The sequence below is a fragment of the Heterodontus francisci genome, chromosome 34, assembly GCF_036365525.1.
Source record: "Heterodontus francisci isolate sHetFra1 chromosome 34, sHetFra1.hap1, whole genome shotgun sequence".
NCBI classification, from domain to species: Eukaryota; Metazoa; Chordata; class Chondrichthyes; order Heterodontiformes; family Heterodontidae; genus Heterodontus; species Heterodontus francisci.
In genome coordinates, this window is record NC_090404.1 from 46,981,460 (window position 1) to 47,005,493 (window position 24,034).

The 24,034-nt window shown below is 47.3% G+C and overlaps 3 non-coding genes across 3 annotated transcripts; all 3 read left to right on the forward strand.

The window, feature by feature from the left end:
• The first annotated feature begins 8,147 nt into the window (after positions 1–8,147).
• Positions 8,148–8,219, forward strand: trnad-guc (transfer RNA aspartic acid (anticodon GUC)). Its single transcript has one exon. It is a non-coding gene; the product is annotated as a tRNA-Asp (tRNA).
• Positions 8,220–13,141: 4,922 nt separating this feature from the next.
• On the forward strand, positions 13,142–13,213 carry trnad-guc (transfer RNA aspartic acid (anticodon GUC)). The gene has a single exon. It is a non-coding gene; the product is annotated as a tRNA-Asp (tRNA).
• A 1,593-nt stretch (positions 13,214–14,806) lies between these two features.
• On the forward strand, positions 14,807–14,878 carry trnad-guc (transfer RNA aspartic acid (anticodon GUC)). Its single transcript has one exon. It is a non-coding gene; the product is annotated as a tRNA-Asp (tRNA).
• The last annotated feature ends 9,156 nt before the right edge of the window (positions 14,879–24,034 follow it).

The window sequence follows — 24,034 nt, forward strand, 5'->3', positions numbered from 1 at the left end:
GTACGCGGCCTGCCACCCATTTTATCAAAACTATCAACAGCAAACATGTTCCACACATCCGCCTATCACAATCACCGCACAAGATCCGCTCTTTACTCATCAGACTGGCCACTTTCTCTTCTTTGCATTCACAAAGCGGCTCATTCAAAATGCACTAAACACATTTTCCTTGGCACATTTCATTGCTTCATTAAACCGCAACGCTTTCTGCAACCAACATGCTTTATAAGCCACGACGCAACACATTTCACGACATCTTTCACGCGGCAGCAACACCATTGCGTTCATAGTCTGACAGCAAAATGACCCTCTAGCAGCCACACACCACCACCTGTTCAAGGCAGATAGACAATCTGAGGAAGAAGGTCACACACCTTGAACGCCATCAAACTTCAGCAAGGGCCACCTGGACGGAAAGAAGTGAAAGGTGGCAAAGGTTAATAACCTCGAATGGCTCAGTAACAAGCGCAACGAGACAAGGTGCTCAGAGGCAATGAAGAAAGTGTTGGGAATGCTACATGCCCAATACACATAGCCTGTGCGATCCCTTTGCAAGAGCTATTCAACGTATTCGAGTGATCAGCCCTCGGCCCTGATTTTTTTTTAATTCCCTTGCAGCATCCTGCCATTCTCTCTTGAATGTTAACATTCAATCTGAAAGCACACGACTTGCAGTCAGCTCACACAACAACATGCTGCCTAAACTGATCCTTCTTTCCTTGTACGTCTGCTTCGAATGCGAATCACCTTATCTTCTTGTCCTCTGGTTAACCCTTCCCTCCTGCCACAAAAAAGCTTTCTCGCTCAAAACAGTCCTTGTTTGGAACACCAAGATCAAAACGTCAGTGAGCCCGATAGAACAACGCCCATCTTGCACTTTTGCACTCCGTGTACCTGAAGTCATCCACGGCGAGCCCATGGTGCCAATCCTTCTCGATACCCACACGAAGGATTTCTTTCTAAAGTGTGGTGTCGGGAAAGGGAAAAAGAATAATGCAGCGTGGGCCAAAACATTGAACTCCAAATATTTTGCATATCGTGCTTGCTTCTGTTGCAAAGCCAGGAAAAGAGAGAAAAACAAACAAGTAAAGAAAGAAAGAAAGAAACAAACAAACAAGCAAAAAAAATCATATGCGTTTCCTGCTTGCCTGTAGTGGCCGATGATGTGCAATATCAAGCCCGCAAAAGTGCGAATCCGCCGTCCAGATCTCTGCAGCTGTCACAGGACCGAACTGGATGAAAGTGTTGAATGTATGCCATCACAGAGAGGAGGCAAATCACTGTGCGATGTAACATCACTGATGTGGGATGAGGGATAAAATTGAATTGATTGAGTCAAGAGCTTTAGCGGTGGTACTGCGTCGGCTGCCTGGCTCCAAAGTAGAAGCCTAAATGGTGATGGAAACGTGCCCCCCTCCAAGCTGACACAACATCTATGAAGCCCAAAGGTAGCTGGCAATCTCTGGCAAACTGTAGAAAGCGTGTCCGTGTGCGTCCTCGTTAGTATAGTAGTGAGTGTCCCCGCCTGTCACGCGGGCGACCGGGGTTCAGTTCCCCGACGGGGAGGCTTGAGCGTTGCTGAGGCCACCCGAGAGCGGGAAGGGAAAACTTTTTGAATTCCAAATCGCTTTGCACTGCCGCATGGAGATTCTCATCCACAACACGTACGCGGCCCGCCACCCGCTTTATCAAAACTATCAACAGCAAACATGTTCCACACATCCGCCTATCACAATCACCGCACAACATCCGCTCTTTACTCATCAGACTGGCCACTTTCTCTTCTTTGCATTCACAAAGCGGCTCATTCAAAATGCACTAAACACATTTTCCTTGGCACATTTCATTGCTTCATTAAACCGCGACGCTTTCTACAACCAACATGCTTTATAAGCCACGACGCAACACATTTCACTACATCTTTCACGCGGCAGCAACACCATTGCGTTCATAGTCTGACAGCAAAATAACCCTCTAGCAGCCACACACCACCACCTGTTCAAGGCAGATAGACAATCTGAGGAAGAAGGTCACACACCTTGAACGCCATCAAACTTCAGCAAGGGCCACCTGGACGGAAAGAAGTGAAAGGTGGCAAAGGTTAATAACCTCGAATGGCTCAGTAACAAGCGCAACGAGACAAGGTGCTCAGAGGCACTGAAGAAAGTGTTGGGAATGCTACATGCCCAATACACATAGCCTGTGCGATCCCTTTGCAAGAGCTACTCAACGTATTCGAGTGATCAGCCCTCGGCCCTGATTTTTTTTTAATTCCCTTGCAGCATCCTGCCATTCTCTCTTGAATGTTAACATTCAATCTGAAAGCACACGACTTTCAGTCAGCTCACACAACAACATGCTGCCTAAACTAATCCTTCTTGCCTTGTACGTCTGCTTCGAATGCGAATCACCTTATCTTCTTGTCCTCTGGTTAACCCTTCCCTCCTGCCACAAAAAAGCTTTCTCGCTCAAAACAGTCCTTGTTTGGGACACCAAGATCAAAACTTCTGTGAGCACGAGAGAACAACGCCCATCTTGCACTTTTGCACACCGTGTACCTGAAGTCATCCACGGCGAGCCCATGGTGCCAATCCTTCTCGATACCCACACGAAGGATTTCTTTCTAAAGTGTGGTGTCGGGAAAGGGGAAAAGAATAATGCAGCGTGGGCCAAAACATTGAACTCCAAGTATTTTGCATATCGTGCTTGCTTCTGTTGCAAAGCCAGGAAAAGAGAGAAAAACAAACAAGTAAAGAAAGAAAGAAACAAACAAACAAACAAGCAAAAAAAATCATATGCGTTTCCTGCTTGCCTGTAGTGGCCGATGATGTGCAATATCAAGCCCGCAAAAGTGCGAATCCGCCGTCCAGATCTCTGCAGCTGTCACAGGACTGAACTGGATGAAAGTGTTGAATGTATGCCATCACAGAGAGGAGGCAAATCACTGTGCGATGTAACATCAATGATGTGGGATGAGGGATAAAATTGAATTGATTGAGTCAAGAGCTTTAGCGGTGGTACTGCGTCGGCTGCCTGGCTCCAAAGTAGAAGCCTAAATGGTGATGGAAACGTGCCCCCTCCAAGCTGACACAACATCTATGAAGCCCAAAGGTGGCTGGCAATCTCTGGCAAACTGTAGAAAGCGTCTCTGCGTGCTTCCTCGCTATTATAGTGGTGAGTATCCCCGCCTGTCACGCGGCAGGCCGGGGTTCAATTCCCCGACGGGGAGGCTGAGCATTGCTGAGGCCACCAGAGAGCGGTAAGAGAAAACTCATTGAATTCCAAATCGCTTTGCACTGCTGCATGGAGACTCTCATCCACAACACGTACGCGGCCCGCCACCCGTTTTATCAAAACTATCAACAGCAAACATGTTCCACACATCCGCCTATCACAATCACCGCACAACATCCGCTCTTTACTCATCAGACTGGCCACTTTCTCTTCTTTGCATTCACAAAGCGGCTCATTCAAAATGCACTAAACACATTTTCCTTGGCACATTTCATTGCTTCATTAAACCGCAACGCTTTCTGCAACCAACATGCTTTATAAGCCACGACGCAACACATTTCACGACATCTTTCACGCGGCAGCAACACCATTGCGTTCATAGTCTGACAGCAAAATGACCCTCTAGCAGCCACACACCACCACCTGTTCAAGGCAGATAGACAATCTGAGGAGGAAGGTCACACACCTTGTACGCCATCAAACTTCAGCAAGGGCCACCTGGACGGAAAGAAGTGAAAGGTGGCAAAGGTTAATAACCTCGAATGGCTCAGTAACAAGCGCAACGAGACAAGGTGCTCAGAGGCACTGAAGAAAGTGTTGGGAATGCTACATGCCCAATACACATAGCCTGTGCGATCCCTTTGCAAGAGCGACTCAACGTATTCGAGTGATCAGCCCTCGGCCCTGATTTTTTTTTAATTCCCTTGCAGCATCCTGCCATTCTCTCTTGAATGTTAACATTCAATCTGAAAGCACACGACTTTCAGTCAGCTCACAAAACAACATGCTGCCTAAACTAATCCTTCTTGCCTTGTACGTCTGCTTCGAATGCGAATCACCTTATCTTCTTGTCCTCTGGTTAACCCTTCCCTCCTGCCACAAAAAAGCTTTCTCGCTCAAAACAGTCCTTGTTTGGAACACCAAGATCAAAACTTCTGTGAGCACGAGAGAACAACGCCCATCTTGCACTTTTGCACACCGTGTACCTGAAGTCATCCACGGCGAGCCCATGGTGCCAATCCTTCTCGATACCCACACGAAGGATTTCTTTCTAAAGTGTGGTGTCGGGAAAGGGGAAAAGAATAATGCAGCGTGGGCCAAAACATTGAACTCCAAGTATTTTGCATATCGTGCTTGCTTCTGTTGCAAAGCCAGGAAAAGAGAGAAAAACAAACAAGTAAAGAAAGAAAGAAACAAACAAACAAACAAGCAAAAAAAATCATATGCGTTTCCTGCTTGCCTGTAGTGGCCGATGATGTGCAATATCAAGCCCGCAAAAGTGCGAATCCGCCGTCCAGATCTCTGCAGCTGTCACAGGACTGAACTGGATGAAAGTGTTGAATGTATGCCATCACAGAGAGGAGGCAAATCACTGTGCGATGTAACATCAATGATGTGGGATGAGGGATAAAATTGAATTGATTGAGTCAAGAGCTTTAGCGGTGGTACTGCGTCGGCTGCCTGGCTCCAAAGTAGAAGCCTAAATGGTGATGGAAACGTGCCCCCTCCAAGCTGACACAACATCTAAGAAGCCCAAAGGTGGCTGGCAATCTCTGGCAAAATGTAGAAAGCGTCTCTGCTTGCTTCCTCGCTATTATAGTGGTGAGTATCCCCGCCTGTCACGCGGGAGACTGGGGTTCAATTCCCCGACGGGGAGGCGTGAGCGTTGCTGAGGCCACCAAAGAGCGGGAAGAGAAAACTTATTGAACTCCAAATCGCTTTGCACTGCCGCATGGAGACTCTCATCCACAACACGTTCGCGGCCCGCCACCCGTTTTATCAAAACTATCAACAGCAAACATGTTCCACACATCCGCCTATCACAATCACCGCACAACATCCGCTCTTTACTCATCAGACTGGCCACTTTCTCTTCTTTGCATTCACAAAGCGGCTCATTCAAAATGCACTAAACACATTTTCCTTGGCACATTTCATTGCTTCATTAAACCGCGACGCTTTCTACAATAAACATGCTTTATAAGCCACGACGCAACACATTTCACTGCATCTTTCACGCGGCAGCAACACCATTGCGTTCATAGTCTGACAGCAAAATAACCCTCTAGCAGCCACACACCACCACCTGTTCAAGGCAGATAGACAATCTGAAGAGGAAGGTCACACACCTTGTACGCCATCAAACTTCAGCAAGGGCCACCTGGACGGAAAGAAGTGAAAGGTGGCAAAGGTTAATAACCTCGAATGGCTCAGTAACAAGCGCAACGAGACAAGGTGCTCAGAGGCACTGAAGAAAGTGTTGGGAATGCTACATGCCCAATACACATCGCCTGTGCGATCCCTTTGCAAGAGCTACTCAACGTATTCGAGTGATCAGCCCTCGGCCCTGATTTTTTTTTAATTCCCTTGCAGCATCCTGCCATTCTCTCTTGAATGTTAACATTCAATCTGAAAGCACACGACTTTCAGTCAGCTCACACAACAACATGCTGCCTAAACTAATCCTTCTTTCCTTGTACGTCTGCTTCGAATGCGAATCACCTTATCTTCTTGTCCTCTGGTTAACCCTTCCCTCCTGCCACAAAAAAGCTTTCTCGCTCAAAACAGTCCTTGTTTGGAACACCAAGATCAAAACTTCTGTGAGCACGAGAGAACAACGCCCATCTTGTACTTTTGCAAACCGTGTACCTGAAGTCATCCACGGCGAGCCCATGGTGCCAATCCTTCTCGATACCCACACGAAGGATTTCTTTCTAAAGTGTGGTGTCGGGAAAGGGGAAAAGAATAATGCAGCGTGGGCCAAAACATTGAACTCCAAGTATTTTGCATATCGTGCTTGCTTCTGTTGCAAAGCCAGGAAAAGAGAGAAAAACAAACAAGTAAAGAAAGAAAGAAACAAACAAGCAAACCAGCAAAACAAAACCATATGCGTTTCCTGCTTGCCTGTAGTGGCCGATGAAGTGCAATATCAAGCCCGCAAAAGTGCGAATCCGCCGTCCAGATCTCTGCAGCTGTCACAGGACTGAACTGGATGGAAGTGTTGAATGTATGCCATCACAGAGAGGAGGCAAATCACTGTGCGATGTAACATCAATGATGTGGGATGAGGGATAAAATGGAATTGATTGAGTCAAGAGCTTTAGCGGTGGTACTGCGTCGGCTTCCTGGCTCCAAAGTAGAAGCCTAAATGGTGATGGAAACGTGCCCCCTCCAAGCTGACACAACATCTCTGAAGCCCAAAGGTGGCTGGCAATCTCTGGCAAACTGTAGGAAGCCTTGCTGTGTGCTTCCTCGTTAGTATAGTGGTGAGAAACCCCGCCTGTCACGCGGGAAACCGGGGTTCAATTCCCCGACGGGGAGGCGTGAGCGTTGCTGAGGCCACCCGAGAGCGTGAAAAGAAAACATTTTGAATTCCAAATCGCTTTGCACTACCGGATGGAGACTCTCATCCACAACACGTACGCGGCCCGCCACCCGTTTTATCAAAACTATCAACAGCAAACATGTTCCACACATCCGCCTATCACAATCACCGCACAACATCCGCTCTTTACTCATCAGACTGGCCACTTTCTCTTCTTTGCATTCACAAAGCGGCTCATTCAAAATGCACTAAACACATTTTCCTTGGCACATTTCATTGCTTCACTAAACCGCGACGCTTTCTACAATAAACATGCTTTATAAGCCACGACGCAACACATTTCACTGCATCTTTCACGCGGCAGCAACACCATTGCGTTCATAGTCTGACAGCAAAATAACCCTCTAGCAGCCACACACCACCACCTGTTCAAGGCAGATAGACAATCTGAAGAGGAAGGTCACACACCTTGTACGCCATCAAACTTCAGCAAGGGCCACCTGGACGGAAAGAAGTGAAAGGTGGCAAAGGTTAATAACCTCGAATGGCTCAGTAACAAGCGCAACGAGACAAGGTGCTCAGAGGCACTGAAGAAAGTGTTGGGAATGCTACATGCCCAATACACATAGCCTGTGCGATCCCTTTGCAAGAGCTACTCAACGTATTCGAGTGATCAGCCCTCGGCCCTGATTTCTTTTTAATTCCCTTGCAGCATCCTGCCATTCTCTCTTGAATGTTAACATTCAATCTGAAAGCACACGACTTTCAGTCAGCTCACACAACAACATGCTGCCTAAACTAATCCTTCTTTCCTTGTACGTCTGCTTCGAATGCGAATCACCTTATCTTCTTGTCCTCTGGTTAACCCTTCCCTCCTGCCACAAAAAAGCTTTCTCGCTCAAAACAGTCCTTGTTTGGAACACCAAGATCAAAACTTCTGTGAGCACGAGAGAACAACGCCCATCTTGTACTTTTGCAAACCGTGTACCTGAAGTCATCCACGGCGAGCCCATGGTGCCAATCCTTCTCGATACCCACACGAAGGATTTCTTTCTAAAGTGTGGTGTCGGGAAAGGGGAAAAGAATAATGCAGCGTGGGCCAAAACATTGAACTCCAAGTATTTTGCATATCGTGCTTGCTTCTGTTGCAAAGCCAGGAAAAGAGAGAAAAACAAACAAGTAAAGAAAGAAAGAAACAAACAAGCAAACCAGCAAAACAAAACCATATGCGTTTCCTGCTTGCCTGTAGTGGCCGATGAAGTGCAATATCAAGCCCGCAAAAGTGCGAATCCGCCGTCCAGATCTCTGCAGCTGTCACAGGACTGAACTGGATGGAAGTGTTGAATGTATGCCATCACAGAGAGGAGGCAAATCACTGTGCGATGTAACATCAATGATGTGGGATGAGGGATAAAATGGAATTGATTGAGTCAAGAGCTTTAGCGGTGGTACTGCGTCGGCTTCCTGGCTCCAAAGTAGAAGCCTAAATGGTGATGGAAACGTGCCCCCTCCAAGCTGACACAACATCTCTGAAGCCCAAAGGTGGCTGGCAATCTCTGGCAAACTGTAGGAAGCCTGTCTGTGTGCTTCCTCGTTAGTATAGTGGTGAGTATCCCCGCCTGTCACGCGGGAGACCGGGGTTCAATTTCCCGACGGGGAGGCGTGAGCGTTGCTGAGACCACCCGAGAGCTGTTAGGGGAAACTTTTTGAATTCCAAATCGCTTTGCACTGCCGCATGGAGACTCTCATCCACAACACGGACGCGGCCCGCCACCCGTTTTATCAAAACGATCAACAGCAAACATGTTCCACACATCCGCCTATCACAATCACCGCACAACATCCGCTCTTTACTCATCAGACAGGCCACTTTCTCTTCTTTGCATTCTCAAAGTGGCTCATTCAAAATGCACTAAACACATTTTCCTTGGCACATTTCATTGCTTCATTAAACCGCGACGCTTTCTGCAACCAACATGCTTTATAAGCCACGACGCAACACATTTCACTACATCTTTCACGCGGCAGCAACACCATTGCGTTCATAGTCTGACAGCAAACTGACCCTCTAGCAGAAACACACCACCACCTGTTCAAGGCAGATAGACAATCTGAGGAGGAAGGTCACACACCTTGTACGCCATCAAACTTCAGCAAGAGCCACCTGGACGGAAAGAAGTGAAAGGTGGCAAAGGTTAATAACCTCGAATGGCTCAGTAACAAGCGCAACGAGACAAGGTGCTCAGAGGCACTGAAGAAAGTGTTGGGAATGCTACATGCCCAATACACATAGCCTGTGCGATCCCTTTGCAAGAGCTACTCAACGTATTCGAGTGATCAGCCCTCGGCCCTGTTTTCTTTTTAATTCCCTTGCAGCATCCTGCCATTCTCTCTTGAATGTTAACATTCAATCTGAAAGCACACGACTTTCAGTCAGCTCACACAACAACATGCTGCCTAAACTAATCCTTCTTTCCTTGTATGTCTGCTTCGAATGCGAATCACCTTATCTTCTTGTCCTCTGGTTAACCCTTCCCTCCTGCCACAAAAAAGCTTTCTCGCTCAAAACAGTCCTTGTTTGGAACACCAAGATCAAAACTTCTGTGAGCACGAGAGAACAACGCCCATCTTGCACTTTTGCACACCGTGTACCTGAAGTCATCCACGGCGAGCCCATGGTGCCAATCCTTCTCGATACCCACACGAAGGATTTCTTTCTAAAGTGTGGTGTCGGGAAAGGGGAAAAGAATAATGCAGCGTGGGCCAAAACATTGAACTCCAAGTATTTTGCATATCGTGCTTGCTTCTGTTGCAAAGCCAGGAAAAGAGAGAAAAACAAACAAGTAAAGAAAGAAAGAAACAAACAAGCAAACAAGCAAAAAAAAACCATATGCGTTTCCTGCTTGCCTGTAGTGGCCGATGATGTGCAATATCAAGCCCGCAAAAGTGCGAATCCGCCGTCCAGATCTCTGCAGCTGTCACAGGACTGAACTGGATGAAAGTGTTGAATGTATGCCATCACAGAGAGGAGGCAAATCACTGTGCGATGTAACATCAATGATGTGGGATGAGGGATAAAATTGAATTGATTGAGTCAAGAGCTTTAGCGGTGGTACTGCGTCGGCTGCCTGGCTCCAAAGTAGAAGCCTAAATGGTGATGGAAACGTGCCCCCCTCCAAGCTGACACAACATTGATGAAGCCCAAAGGTGGCTGGCAATCTCTGGAAAACTGGAGGGAGCGGCTCCATCTGCTTCCTCGTTAGTATAGTGGTGAGTATCCCCGCTTGTCACGCGGGAGACCGATGTTCAATTCCCCGACGGGGAGGCGTGAGCGTTGCTGAGGCCACCCGAGAGCAGTGAGAGAAACCTTTTTGAATTCCAAATCGCTTTGCACTGCCGCATGGAGACTCTCATCCACAACACGTACGCGGCCCGCCACCTGTTTTATCAAAACTATCAACAGCAAACATGTTCCACACATCTGCCTATCACAATCACCGCACAACATCCGCTCTTTACTCATCAGACTGGCCACTTTCTCTTCTTTGCATTCACAAAGCGGCTCATTCCAAATGCACTAAACACATTTTCCTTGGCACATTTCATTGCTTCATTAAACCGCGACGCTTTCTACAACCAACATGCTTGATTAGCCACGACGCAACACATTTCACTACATCTTTCACCCGGCAGCAACACCATTGCGTTCATAGTCTGACAGCAAAATAACCCTCTAGCAGCCACACACCACCACCTGTTCAAGGCAGATAGACAATGTGAGGAGGAAGGTCACACACCTTGTACGCCATCAAACTTCAGCAAGGGCCACCTGGACGGAAAGAAGTGAAAGGTGGCAAAGGTTAATAACCTCGAATGGCTCAGTAACAAGCGCAACGAGACAAGGTGCTCAGAGGCACTGAAGAAAGTGTTGGGAAATCTACATGCCCAATACACATAGACTGTGCGATCCCTTTGCAAGAGGTACTCAACGTATTCGAGTGATCAGCCCTCGGCCCTGATTTTTTTTAAATTCCCTTGCAGCATCCTGCCATTCTCTCTTGAATGTTAACATTCAATCTGAAAGCACACGACTTTCAGTCAGCTCACACAACAACATGCTGCCTAAACTAATCCTTCTTTCCTTGTACGTCTGCTTCGAATGCGAATCACCTTATCTTCTTGTCCTCTGGTTAACCCTTCCCTCCTGCCACAAAAAAGCTTTCTCGCTCAAAACAGTCCTTGTTTGGAACACCAAGATCAAAACTTCTGTGAGCACGAGAGAACAACGCCCATCTTGCACTTTTGCACACCGTGTACCTGAAGTCATCCACGGCGAGCCCATGGTGCCAATCCTTCTCGATACCCACACGAAGGATTTCTTTCTAAAGTGTGGTGTCGGGAAAGGGGAAAAGAATAATGCAGCGTGGGCCAAAACATTGAACTCCAAGTATTTTGCATATCGTGCTTGCTTCTGTTGCAAAGCCAGGAAAAGAGAGAAAAACAAACAAGTAAAGAAAGAAAGAAAGAAACAAGCAAACAAGCAAAAAAAAACATATGCGTTTCCTGCTTGCCTGTAATGGCTGATGATGTGCAATATCAAGCCCGCAAAAGTGCGAATCCGCCGTCCAGATCTCTGCACCTGTCACAGGACTGAACTGGATGAAAGTGTTGAATGTATGCCATCACAGAGAGGAGGCAAATCACTGTGCGATGTAACATCAATGATGTGGGATGAGGGATAAAATTGAATTGATTGAGTCAAGAGCTTTAGCGGTGGTACTGCGTCGGCTGCCTGGCTCCAAAGCAGAAGCCTAAATGGTGATGGAAACGTGCCCCCTCCAAGCTGACACAACATCTATGAAGCCCAAAGGTGGCTGGCAATCTCTGGCAAACTGTAAAAAGCATCTCTGTGTCCTTCCTCGCTAGTATAGTGGTGAGTATACCTGCTTGTCACGCGGGAGACTGGGGTTCAATTCCCCGACGGAAAGGCGTGAGCGTTGCTCAGGCCACCCGAAAGCTGTTAGAGGAAACTTTTTGAATTCCAAATCGCTTTGCACTGCCGCATGGAGACTCTCATCCACAACACGTACGCGGCCAGCCACCCGTTTTATCAAAACTATCAACAGCAAACATGTTCCACACATCCGCCTATCACAATCACCGCACAACATCTGCTCTTGACTCATCAGACTGGCCACTTTCTCTTCTTTGCATTCACAAAGCGGCTCATTCAAAATGCACTAAACACATTTTCCTTGGCACATTTCATTGCTTCATTAAACCGCGGTGCTTTCGACAACCAACATGCTTTATAAGCCACGACGCAACACTTTTCACTACATCTTTCACGCGGCAGCAACACCATTGCGTTCATAGTCTGACAGCAAAATGACCCTCTAGCAGCCACACACCACCACCTGTTCAAGGCAGATCGACAATCTGAGGAGGAAGGTCACACACCTTGTACGCCATCAAACTTCAGCAAGGGCCACCTGGACGGAAATAAGTGAAAGGTGGCAAAGGTTAATAACCTCGAATGGCTCAGTAACAAGCGCAACGAGACAAGGTGCTCAGAGGCACTGAAGAAAGTGTTGGGAATGCTACATGCCCAATACACATAGCCTGTGCGATCCCTTTGCAAGAGCTACTCAACCTATTCGAGTGATCAGCCCTCGGCCCTGATTTTTTTTTTAATTCCCTTGCAGCATCCTGCCATTCTCTCTTGAATGTTAACATTCAATCTGAAAGCACACGACTTTCAGTCTGCTCACACAACAACATGCTGCCTAAACTAATCCTTCTTTCCTTGTACGTCTGCTTCGAATGCGAATCACCTTATCTTCTTGTCCTCTGGTTAACCCTTCCCTCCTGCCACAAAAAAGCTTTCTCGCTCAAAACAGTCCTTGTTTGGAACACCAAGATCAAAACGTCTGTGAGCACGATAGAACAACGCCCATCTTGCACTTTTGCACACCGTGTACCTGAAGTCATCCACGGCGAGCCCATGGTGCCAATCCTTCTCGATACCCACACGAAGGATTTCTTTCTAAAGTGTGGTGTCGGGAAAGGGGAAAAGAATAATGCAGCGTGGGCCAAAACATTGAACTCCAAATATTTTGCATATCGTGCTTGCTTCTGTTGCAAAGCCAGGAAAAGAGAGAAAAACAAACAAGTAAAGAAAGAAACAAACAAACAAACAAACAAGCAAAAAAAAATCATATGGGTTTCCTGCTTGCCTGTAGTGGCCGATGATGTGCAATATCAAGCCCGCAAAAGTGCGAATCCGCCGTCCAGATCTCTGCAGCTGTCACAGGACTGAACTGGATGAAAGTGTTGAATGTATGCCATCACAGAGAGGAGGCAAATCACTGTGCGATGTAACATCAATGATGTGGGATGAGGGATAAAATTGAATTGATTGAGTCAAGAGCTTTAGCGGTGGTACTGCGTCGGCTGCCTGGCTCCAAAGTAGAAGCCTAAAGGGTGATGGAAACGTGCCCCCCTCCAAGCTGACACAACATCGATGAAGCCCAAAGGTGGCTGGCAATCTCTGGAAAACTGGAGGGAGCGGCTCCATCTGCTTCCTCGTTAGTATAGTGGTGAGTATCCCCGCCTGTCACGCGGGACACCGGGGTTCAATTCCCCGACGGGGAGGAATGAGCGTTGTTGAGGCCACCCCAGAGCGGGAATAGAAAACTTTTTGAATTCCAAATCGCTTTGCACTGCCGCATGGAGACTCTCATCCACAACACGTACGCGGCCCGCCACCCGTTTTATCAAAACTATCAACAGCAAACATGTTCCACACATCCGCCTATCACAATCACCGCACAACATCCGCTCTTTACTCATCAGACTGGCCACTTTCTCTTCTTTGCATTCACAAAGCGGCTCATTCAAAATGCACTAAACACATTTTCCTTGGCACATTTAATTGCTTCATTAAACCGCGACGCTTTCCACAACCAACATGCTTTGTAAGCCACGACGCAACACATTTCACTACATCTTTCACGCGGCAGCAACACCATTGCGTTCATAGTCTGACAGCAAAATAACCCTCTAGCAGCCACACACCACCACCTTTTCAAGGCAGATAGACAATCTGAGGAGGAAGGTCACACACCTTGTACGCCATCAAACTTCAGCAAGGGCCACCTGGACGGAAAGAAGTGAAAGGTGGCAAAGGTTAATAACCTCGAATGGCTCAGTAACAAGCGCAATGAGACAAGGTGCTCAGAGGCACTGAAGAAAGTGTTGGGAATGCTACATGCCCAATACACATAGCCTGTGCGATCCCTTTGCAAGAGCTACTCAACGTATTCGAGTGATCAGCCCTCGGCCCTGATTTTTTTTTTAATTCCCTTGCAGCATCCTGCCATTCTCTCTTGAATGTTAACATTCAATCTGAAAGCACACGACTTTCAGTCAGCTCACACAACAACATGCTGCCGTAACTAATCCTTCTTTCCTTGTACGTCTGCTTCGAATGCGAATCACCTTATCTTCTTGTCCTCTGGTTAACCCTTCCCTCCTGCCACAAAAAAGCTTTCTCGCTCAAAACAGTCCTTGTTTGGAACACCAAGATCAAAACTTCTGTGAGCACGAGAGAACAACGCCCATCTTGCACTTTTGCACACCGTGTACCTGAAGTCATCCACGGCGAGCCCATGGTGCCAATCCTTCTCGATACCCACACGAAGGATTTCTTTCTAAAGTGTGGTGTCGGGAAAGGGGAAAAGAATAATGCAGCGTGGGCCAAAACATTGAACTCCAAGTATTTTGCATATCGTGCTTGCTTCTGTTGCAAATCCAGGAAAAGAGAGAAAAACAAACAAGTAAAGAAAGAAAGAAACAAACAAGCAAACAAGCAAAAAAAAATCATATGCGTTTCCTGCTTGCCTGCAGTGGCCGATGATGTGCAATATCAAGCCCGCAAAAGTGCGAATCCGCCGTCCAGATCTCTGCAGCTGTCACAGGACTGAACTGGATGAAAGTGTTGAATGTATGCCATCACAGAGAGGAGGCAAATCACTGTGCGATGTAACATCAATGATGTGGGATGAGGGATAAAATTGAATTGATTGAGTCAAGAGCTTTAGCGGTGGTACTGCGTCGGCTGCCTGGCTCCAAAGTAGAAGCCTAAATGGTGATGGAAACGTGCCCCCTCCAAGCTGACACAACATCTCTGAAGCCCAAAGGTGGCTGGCAATCTCTGGCAAACTGTCGGAAGCCTTTCTGTGTGCTTCCTCGTTAGTATAGTGGTGAGTATCCCCGCCTGTCACGCGGGAGACCGGGGTTCAATTCCCCGACGGGGAGGCGTGAGTGTTGCTGAGGCCACCCGACAGCTTGTTGGAGAAACTCCTTGAATTCCGAATCGCTTTGCACTGCTGCATGGCGACTCTCATCCACAACGCGGCCCGCCACCTGTTTTATCAAAACTATCAACAGCAAACATGTTCCACACATCCGCCTATCACAATCACCGCACAACATCCGCTCTTTACTCATCAGACTGGCCACTTTCTCTTCTTTGCATTCTCAAAGCGGCTCATTCAAAATGCACTAAACACATTTTCCTTGGCACATTTCATTGCTTCATTAAACCGCGACGCTTTCTACAACCAACATGCTTTATAAGCCACGACGCAACACATTTCACGACATCTTTCACGCGGCAGCAACACCATTGCGTCATAGTCTGACAGCAAAATGACCCTCCAGCAGCCACACACCACCACCTGTTCAAGGCAGATAGATAATCTGAGGAGGAAGGTCACACACCTTGTACGCCATCAAACTTCAGCAAGGGCCACCTGGACGGAAAGAAGTGAAAGGTGGCAAAGGTTAATAACCTCGAATGGCTCAGTAACAAGTGCAACGAGACAAGGTGCTCAGAGGCACTGAAGAAAGTGTTGGGAATGCTACATGCCCAATACACATAGCCTGTGCGATCCCTTTGCAAGAGCTGCTCAACGTATTCGAGTGATCAGCCCTCGGCCCTGATTTTTTTTTAATTCCCTTGCAGCATCCTGCCATTCTCTCTTGAATGTTAACATTCAATCTGAAAGCACACGACTTTCAGTCAGCTCACACAACAACATGCTGCCTAAACTAATCCTTCTTTCCTTGTACGTCTGCTTCGAATGCGAATCACCTTATCTTCTTGTCCTCTGGTTAACCCTTCCCTCCTGCCACAAAAAAGCTTTGTCGCTCAAAACAGTCCTTGTTTGGAACACCAAGATCAAAACTTCTGTGAGCACGAGAGAACAACGCCCATCTTGCACTTTTGCACACCGTGTACCTGAAGTCATCCACGGCGAGCCCATGGTGCCAATCCTTCTCGATACCCACACGAAGGATTTCTTTCTAAAGTGTGGTGTCGGGAAAGGGGAAAAGAATAATGCAGCGTGGGCCAAAACATTGAACTCCAAGTATTTTGCATATCGTGCTTGCTTCTGTTGCAAAGCCAGGAAAAGAGAGAAAAACAAACAAGTAAAGAAAGAAAGAAACAAACAAGCAAACAAGCAAAAAGAAACCATGTGCGTTTCCTGCTTGCCTGCAGTGGCCGATGATGTGCAATATCAAGCCCGCAAAAGTGCGAATCCGCCGTCCAGATCTCTGCAGCTGTCACAGGACTGAACTGGATGAAAGTGTTGAATATATGCCATCACAGAGAGGAGGCAAATCACTGTGCGATGTAACATCAATGATGTGGGATGAGGGATAAAATTGAATTGATTGAGTCAAGAGCTTTAGCGGTGGTACTGCGTCGGCTGCCTGGCTCCAAAGTAGAAGCCTAAATGGTGATGGAAACGTGCCCCCTCCAAGCTGACACAACATCTCTGAAGCCCAAAGGTGGCTGGCAATCTCTGGCAAACTGTAGGAAGCCTTTCTGTGTGCTTCCTCGTTAGTATAGTGGTGAGTTTCCCCGCCTGTCACGCGGGAGACTGGGGATTCAATTCCCGGACTGGGAGGCGTGAGCGTTGCTGAGGCCACCCGAGAGCTGTTAGGGGAAACTTTTTGAATTCCAAATCGCTTTGCACTGCCGCATGGAGACTCTCATCCACAACACGTACGCGGCCCGCCACCCGTTTTATCAAAACTATCAACAGCAAACATGTTCCACACATCCGCCTATCACAATCACCGCACAACATCCGCTCTTTACTCATCAGACTGGCCACTTTCTCTTCTTTCCATTCTCAAAGCGGCTCATTCAAAATGCACTAAACACATTTTCCTTGGCACATTTCATTGCTTCATTAAACCGCGACGCTTTCTACAACCAACATGCTTTATAAGCCACGACGCAACAAATTTCACTACATCTTTCACGCGGCAGCAACACCATTGCGTTCATAGTCTGACAGCAAAATGAACCTCCAGCAGCCACACACCACCACCTGTTCAAGGCAGATAGATAATCTGAGGAGGAAGGTCACACACCTTGTACGCCATCAAACTTCAGCAAGGGCCACCTGGACGGAAAGAAGTGAAAGGTGGCAAAGCTTAATAACCTCGAATGGCTCAGTAACAAGCGCAACGAGACAAGGTGCTCAGAGGCACTGAAGAAAGTGTTGGGAATGCTACATGCCCAATACACATAGCCTGTGCGATCCCTTTGCAAGAGCTACTCAACGTATTCGAGTGATCAGCCCTCGGCCCTGATTTTTTTTTAATTCCCTTGCAGCATCCTGCCATTCTCTCTTGAATGTTAACATTCAATCTGAAAGCACACGACTTTCAGTCAGCTCACACAACAACATGCTGCCTGAACTAATCCTTCTTTCCTTGTACGTCTGCTTCGAATGCGAATCACCTTATCTTCTTGTCCTCTGGTTAACCCTTCCCTCCTGCCACAAAAAAGCTTTGTCGCTCAAAACAGTCCTTGTTTGGAACACCAAGATCAAAACTTCTGTGAGCACGAGAGAACAACGCCCATCTTGCACTTTTGCACACCGTGTACCTGAAGTCATCCACGGCGAGCCCATGGTGCCAATCCTTCTCGATACCCACACGAAGGATTTCTTTCTAAAGTGTGGTGTCGGGAAAGGGGAAAAGAATAATGCAGCGTGGGCCAAAACATTGAACTCCAAGTATTTTGCATATCGTGCTTGCTTCTGTTGCAAAGCCAGGAAAAGAGAGAAAAACAAACAAGTAAAGAAAGAAAGAAACAAACAAGCAAACAAGCAAAAAGAAACCATATGCGTTTCCTGCTTGCCTGCAGTGGCCGATGATGTGCAATATCAAGCCCGCAAAAGTGCGGATCCGCCGTCCAGATCTCTGCAGCTGTCACAGGACTGAACTGGATGAAAGTGTTGAATATATGCCATCACAGAGAGGAGGCAAATCACTGTGCGATGTAACATCAATGATGTGGGATGAGGGATAAAATTGAATTGACTGAGTCAAGAGCTTTAGCGGTGGTACTGCGTCGGCTGCCTGGCTCCAAAGTAGAAGCCGAAATGGTGATGGAAATTTGCCCCCTCCAAGCTGACACAACATCTCTGAAGCCCAAAGGTGGGTGGCAATCTCTGGCAAACTGTAGGAAGCCTTCCTGTGTGCTTCCTCGATAGTATAGTGGTGAGTATCCTCGCCTATCACGCGGGAGACCGGGGTTCAATTCCCCGACGGGGAGGCGTGAGCCTTGCTGAGGCCACCCGAGAGCTGTTATGGGAAACTTTTTGAATTCCAAATCGCTTTGCACTGCGGCATGGAGACTTTCATCCACAACACGTCCGCGGCCCGCCACCCGTTTTATCAAAACTATCAACAGCAAACATGTTCCACACATCCGCCTATGACAATCACCGCACAACATCCGCTCTTTACTCATCAGACTGGCCACTTTCTCTTATTTGCATTCACAAAGCGGCTCATTCAAAATGCACTAAACACATTTTCCTTGGCACATTTCATTGCTTCATTAAACCGCGACGCTTTCTACAACCAACATGCTTTATAAGCCACGACGCAACACATTTCACTACATCTTTCACACGGCAGCAACACCATTGCGTTCATAGTCTGACAGCAAAATAGCCCTCTAGCAGCCACACACCACCACCTGTTCAAGGCAGATAGACAATCTGAGGAGGAAGGTCACACACCTTGTACGCCATCAAACTTCAGCAAGGGCCACCTGGACGGAAAGAAGTGAAAGGTGGCAAAGGTTAATAACCTCGAATGGCTCAGTAACAAGCGCAACGAGACAAGGCGCTCAGAGGCACTGAAGAAAGTCTTGGGAATGCTACATGCCCAATACACATAGCCTGTGCGATCCCTTTGCAAGAGCGACTCAACGTATTCGAGTGATCAGCCCTCGGCCCTGATTTTTTTTTAATTCCCTTGCAGCATCCTGCCATTCTCTCTTGAATGTTAACATTCAATCTGAAAGCACACGACTTTCAGTCAGCTCACACAACAACGTGCTGCCTAAACTAATCCTTCTTTCCTTGTACGTCTGCTTCGAATGCGAATCACCTTATCTTCTTGTCCTCTGGTTAACCCTTCCCTCCTGCCACAAAAAAGCTTTCTCGCTCAAAACAGTCCTTGTTTGGAACACCAAGATCAAAACTTCTGTGAGCACGAGAGAACAACGCCCATCTTGCACTTTTGCACACCGTGTACCTGAAGTCATCCACGGCAAGCCCATGGTGCCAATCCTTCTCGATACCCACACGAAGGATTTCTTTCTAAATTGTGGTGTAGGGAAAGGGGAAAAGAATAATGCAGCGTGGGCCAAAACATTGAACTCCAAGTATTTTGCATATCGTGCTTGCTTCTGTTGCAAAGCCAGGAAAAGAGAGAAAAACAAACAAGTAAAGAAAGAAAGAAACAAACAAGCAAACAAGCAAAAAAAAACCATATGCGTTTCCTGCTTGCCTGTAGTGGCCGATGATGTGCAATATCAAGCCCGCAAAAGTGCGAATCCGCCGTCCAGATCTCTGCAGCTGTCACAGGACTGAACTGGATGAAAGTGTTGAATGTATGCCATCACAGAGAGGAGGCAAATCACTGTGCGATGTAACATCAATGATGTGGGATGAGGGATAAAATTGAATTGATTGAGTCAAGAGCTTCAGCCGAGATACTGCGTCGGCTGCCTGGCTCCAAAGTAGAAGCCTAAATGGTGATGGAAACGTGCCCCCTCCAAGCTGACACAACGTCTCTGAAGCCCAAAGGTGGCTGGCAATCTCTGGCAAACTGTCGTAAACTTTTCTGTGTGCTTCCTCGTTAGTATAGTGGTGAGTATCCCCACCTATCACGCGGGAGACTGGGGTTCAATTCTCCGACGGGGAGGCGTGAGCGTTGCTGAGGCCACACGAGAGCTGTTAGGGGAAACTTTTTGAATTCCAAATCGCTTTGCACTGCCGCATGGAGACTCTCATCCACAACACGTACGCGGCCCGCCACCCGTTTTATCAAAACTATCAACAGCAAACATGTTCCACACATCCGCCTATCACAATCACCGCACAACATCCGCTCTTTACTCATCAGACTGGCCACTTTCTCTTCTTTGCATTCTCAAAGCGGCTCATTCAAAATGCACTAAACACATTTTCCTTGGCACATTTCATTGCTTCATTAAACCGCGACGCTTTCTACAACCAACATGCTTTATAAGCCACGACGCAACACATTTCACTACATCTTTCACGCGGCAGCAACACCATTGCGTTCATAGTCTGACAGCAAAATAGCCCTCTAGCAGCCACACACCACCACCTGTTCAAGGCAGATCGACAATCTGAGGAGGAAGGTCACACACCTTGTACGCCATCAAACTTCAGCAAGGGCCACCTGGACGGAAAGAAGTGAAAGGTGGCAAAGGTTAATAACCTCGAATGGCTCAGTAACAAGCGCAACGAGACAAGGTGCTCAGAGGCACTGAAGAAAGTGTTGGGAATGCTACATGCCCAATACACATAGCCTGTGCGATCCCTTTGCAAGAGCTACTCAACGTATTCGAGTGATCAGCCCTCGGCCCTGATTTTTTTTTAAATTCCCTTGCAGCATCCTGCCATTCTCTCTTGAATGTTAACATTCAATCTGAAAGCACACGACTTTCAGTCAGCTCACACAACAACATGCTGCCTAAACTAATCCTTCTTTCCTTGTACGTCTGCTTCGAATGCGAATCACCTTATCTTCTTGTCCTCTGGTTAACCCTTCCCTCCTGCCACAAAAAATCTTGCTCGCTCAAAACAGTCCTTGTTTGGAACACCAAGATCAAAACTTCTGTGAGCACGATAGAACAACGCCCATCTTGCACTTTTGCACACCGTGTACCTGAAGTCATCCACGGCGAGCCCATGGTGCCAATCCTTCTCGATACCCACACGAAGGATTTCTTTCTAAAGTGTGATGTCGGGAAAGGGGAAAAGAATAATGCAAAGTGGGCCAAAACATTGAACTCCAAATATTTTGCATATCGTGCTTGCTTCTGTTGCAAAGCCAGGAAAAGAGAGAAAAACAAACGAGTAAAGAAAGAAAGAAACAAACAAGCAAACAAGCAAAAAAAAAACCATATGCGTTTCCTGCTTGCCTGTAGTGGCTGATGATGTGCAATATCAAGCCCGCAAAAGTGCAGATCTCTGCAGCTGTCACAGGACTGAACTGGATGAAAGTGCTGAATGTATGCCATCACAGAGAAGAGGCAAATCACTGTGCGATGTAACATCAATGATGTGGGATGAGGGATAAAATTGAATTGATTGAGTCAAGAGCTTTAGCGGAGATACTGCGTCGGCTGCCTGGCTCCAAAGTAGAAGCCAAAATGGTGATGGAAACGTGCCCCCTCCAAGCTGACACAACATCTATGAAGCCCAAAGGTGGCTGGCAATCTCTGGCAAACTGTAGGAAGCCTTTCTGTGTGCTTCCTCGTTAGTATAGTGGTGAGTGTCCCCGCCTGTCACGCGGGCGACTGGCGTTCAGTTCCCCGACGGGGAGGCGTGAGCGTTGCTGAGGCCACCCGAGAGCTGTTCTGGGAAACTTTTTGAATTCCAAATCGCTTTGCACTGCCGCATGGAGACTCTCATCCACAACACGTAGGCGGCCCTCCACCCGTTTTATCAAAACTATCAACAGCAAACATGTTCCACACATCCGCCTATCACAATCACCGCACAACATCCGCTCTTTACTCATCAGATTGGCCACTTTCCCTTCTTTGCCTTCACAAAGCGGCTCATTCAAAATGCACTAAACACATTTTCCTTGGCACATTTCATTGCTTCATTAAACCGCGACGCTTTCTACAACCAACATGCTTTATAAGCCACGACGCAACACATTTCACTACATCTTTCACGCGGCAGCAACACCATTGCGTTCATAGTCTGACAGCAAAATGACCCTCTAGCAGCCACACACCACCACCTGTTCAAGGCAGATAGACAATCTGAGGAGGAAGGTCACACACCTTGTACGCCATCAAACTTCAGCAAGGGCCACCTGGACGGAAAGAAGTGAAAGGTGGCAAAGGTTAATAACCTCGAATGGCTCAGTAACAAGCGCAACGAGACAAGGTGCTCAGAGGCACTGAAGAAAGTGTTGGGAATGCTACATGCCCAATACACATAGCCTGTGCGATCCCTTTGCAAGAGCTACTCAACGTATTCGAGTGATCAGCCCTCGGCCCTGATTTTTTTTTTAAATTCCCTTGCAGCATCCTGCCATTCTCTCTTGAATGTGAACATTCAATCTGAAAGCACACGACTTTCAGTCAGCTCACACAACAACATGCTGCCTAAACTAATCCTTCTTTCCTTGTACGTCTGCTTCGAATGCGAATCACCTTATCTTCTTGTCCTCTGGTTAACCCTTCCCTCCTGCCACAAAAAATCTTGCTCGCTCAAAACAGTCCTTGTTTGGAACACCAAGATCAAAACTTCTGTGAGCACGATAGAACAACGCCCATCTTGCACTTTTGCACACCGTGTACCTGAAGTCATCCACGGCGAGCCCATGGTGCCAATCCTTCTCGATACCCACACGAAGGATTTCTTTCTAAAGTGTGATGTCGGGAAAGGGGAAAAGAATAATGCAGCGTGGGCCAAAACATTGAACTCCAAATATTTTGCATATCGTGCTTGCTTCTGTTGCAAAGCCAGGAAAAGAGAGAAAAACAAACAAGTAAAGAAAGAAAGAAACAAACAAGCAAACAAGCAAAAAAAAAACCATATGCGTTTCCTGCTTGCCTGTAGTGGCTGATGATGTGCAATATCAAGCCCGCAAAAGTGCAGATCTCTGCAGCTGTCACAGGACTGAACTGGATGAAAGTGTTGAATGTATGCCATCACAGAGAGGAGGCAAATCACTGTGCGATGTAACATCAATGATGTGGGATGAGGGATATAATTGAATTGATTGAGTCAAGAGCTTTAGCGGAGATACTGCGTCGGCTGCCTGGCTCCAAAGTAGAAGCCTAAATGGTGATGGAAACGAGCCCCCCTGCAAGCTGACACAACATCTATGAAGCCCAAAGGTGGCTGGCAATCTCTGGCAAACTGTAGGAAGTTGCTCTATGTGCTTCCTCGTTAGTATAGTGGTGAGTATCCCCGCCTGTCACGCGGGCGACCGGGATTCAATTCCCGGACGAGGAGGCGTGAGCGCTGCTGAAGCCACCTGAGAGCTATTAGGGGAAACTTTTTGAATTCCAAATCGCTTTGCACTGCCGCATGGAGACTCTCATCCACAAAACGTGCGCGGCCCGCCACCCGTTTTATCAAAACTATCAACAGCAAACATGTTCCACACATCCGCCTATCACAATCACCGCACAACATCCGCTCTTTACTCATCAGACTGGCCACTTTCTCTTCTTTGCATTCTCAAAGCGGCTCATTCAAAATGCACTAAACACATTTTCCTTGGCACATTTCATTGCTTCATTAAACCGCGACGCTTTCTACAACCAACATGCTTTATAAGCCACGACGCAACACATTTCACTACATCTTTCACGCGGCAGCAACACCATTGCGTTCATAGTCTGACAGCAAAATGACCCTCTAGCAGCCACACACCACCACCTGTTCAAGGCAGATAGACAATCTGAGGAGGAAGGTCACACACCTTGTACGCCATCAAACTTCAGCAAGGGCCACCTGGACGGAAAGAAGTGAAAGGTGGCAAAGCTTAATAACCTCGAATGGCTCAGTAACAAGCGCAACGAGCAAGGTGCTCAGAGGCACTGAAGAAAGTGTTGGGAATGCTACATGCCCAGTACACATCGCCTGTGCGATCCCTTTGCAAGAGCTACTCAACGTATTCGAGTGATCAGCCCTCGGCCCTGATTTTTTTTTTAATTCCCTTGCAGCATCCTGCCATTCTCTCTTGAATGTTAACATTCAATCTGAAAGCACACGACTTTCAGTCAGCTCACACAACAACCTGCTGCCTAAACTAATCCTTCTTTCCTTGTACGTCTGCTTCGAATGCGAATGACCTTATCTTCTTGTCCTC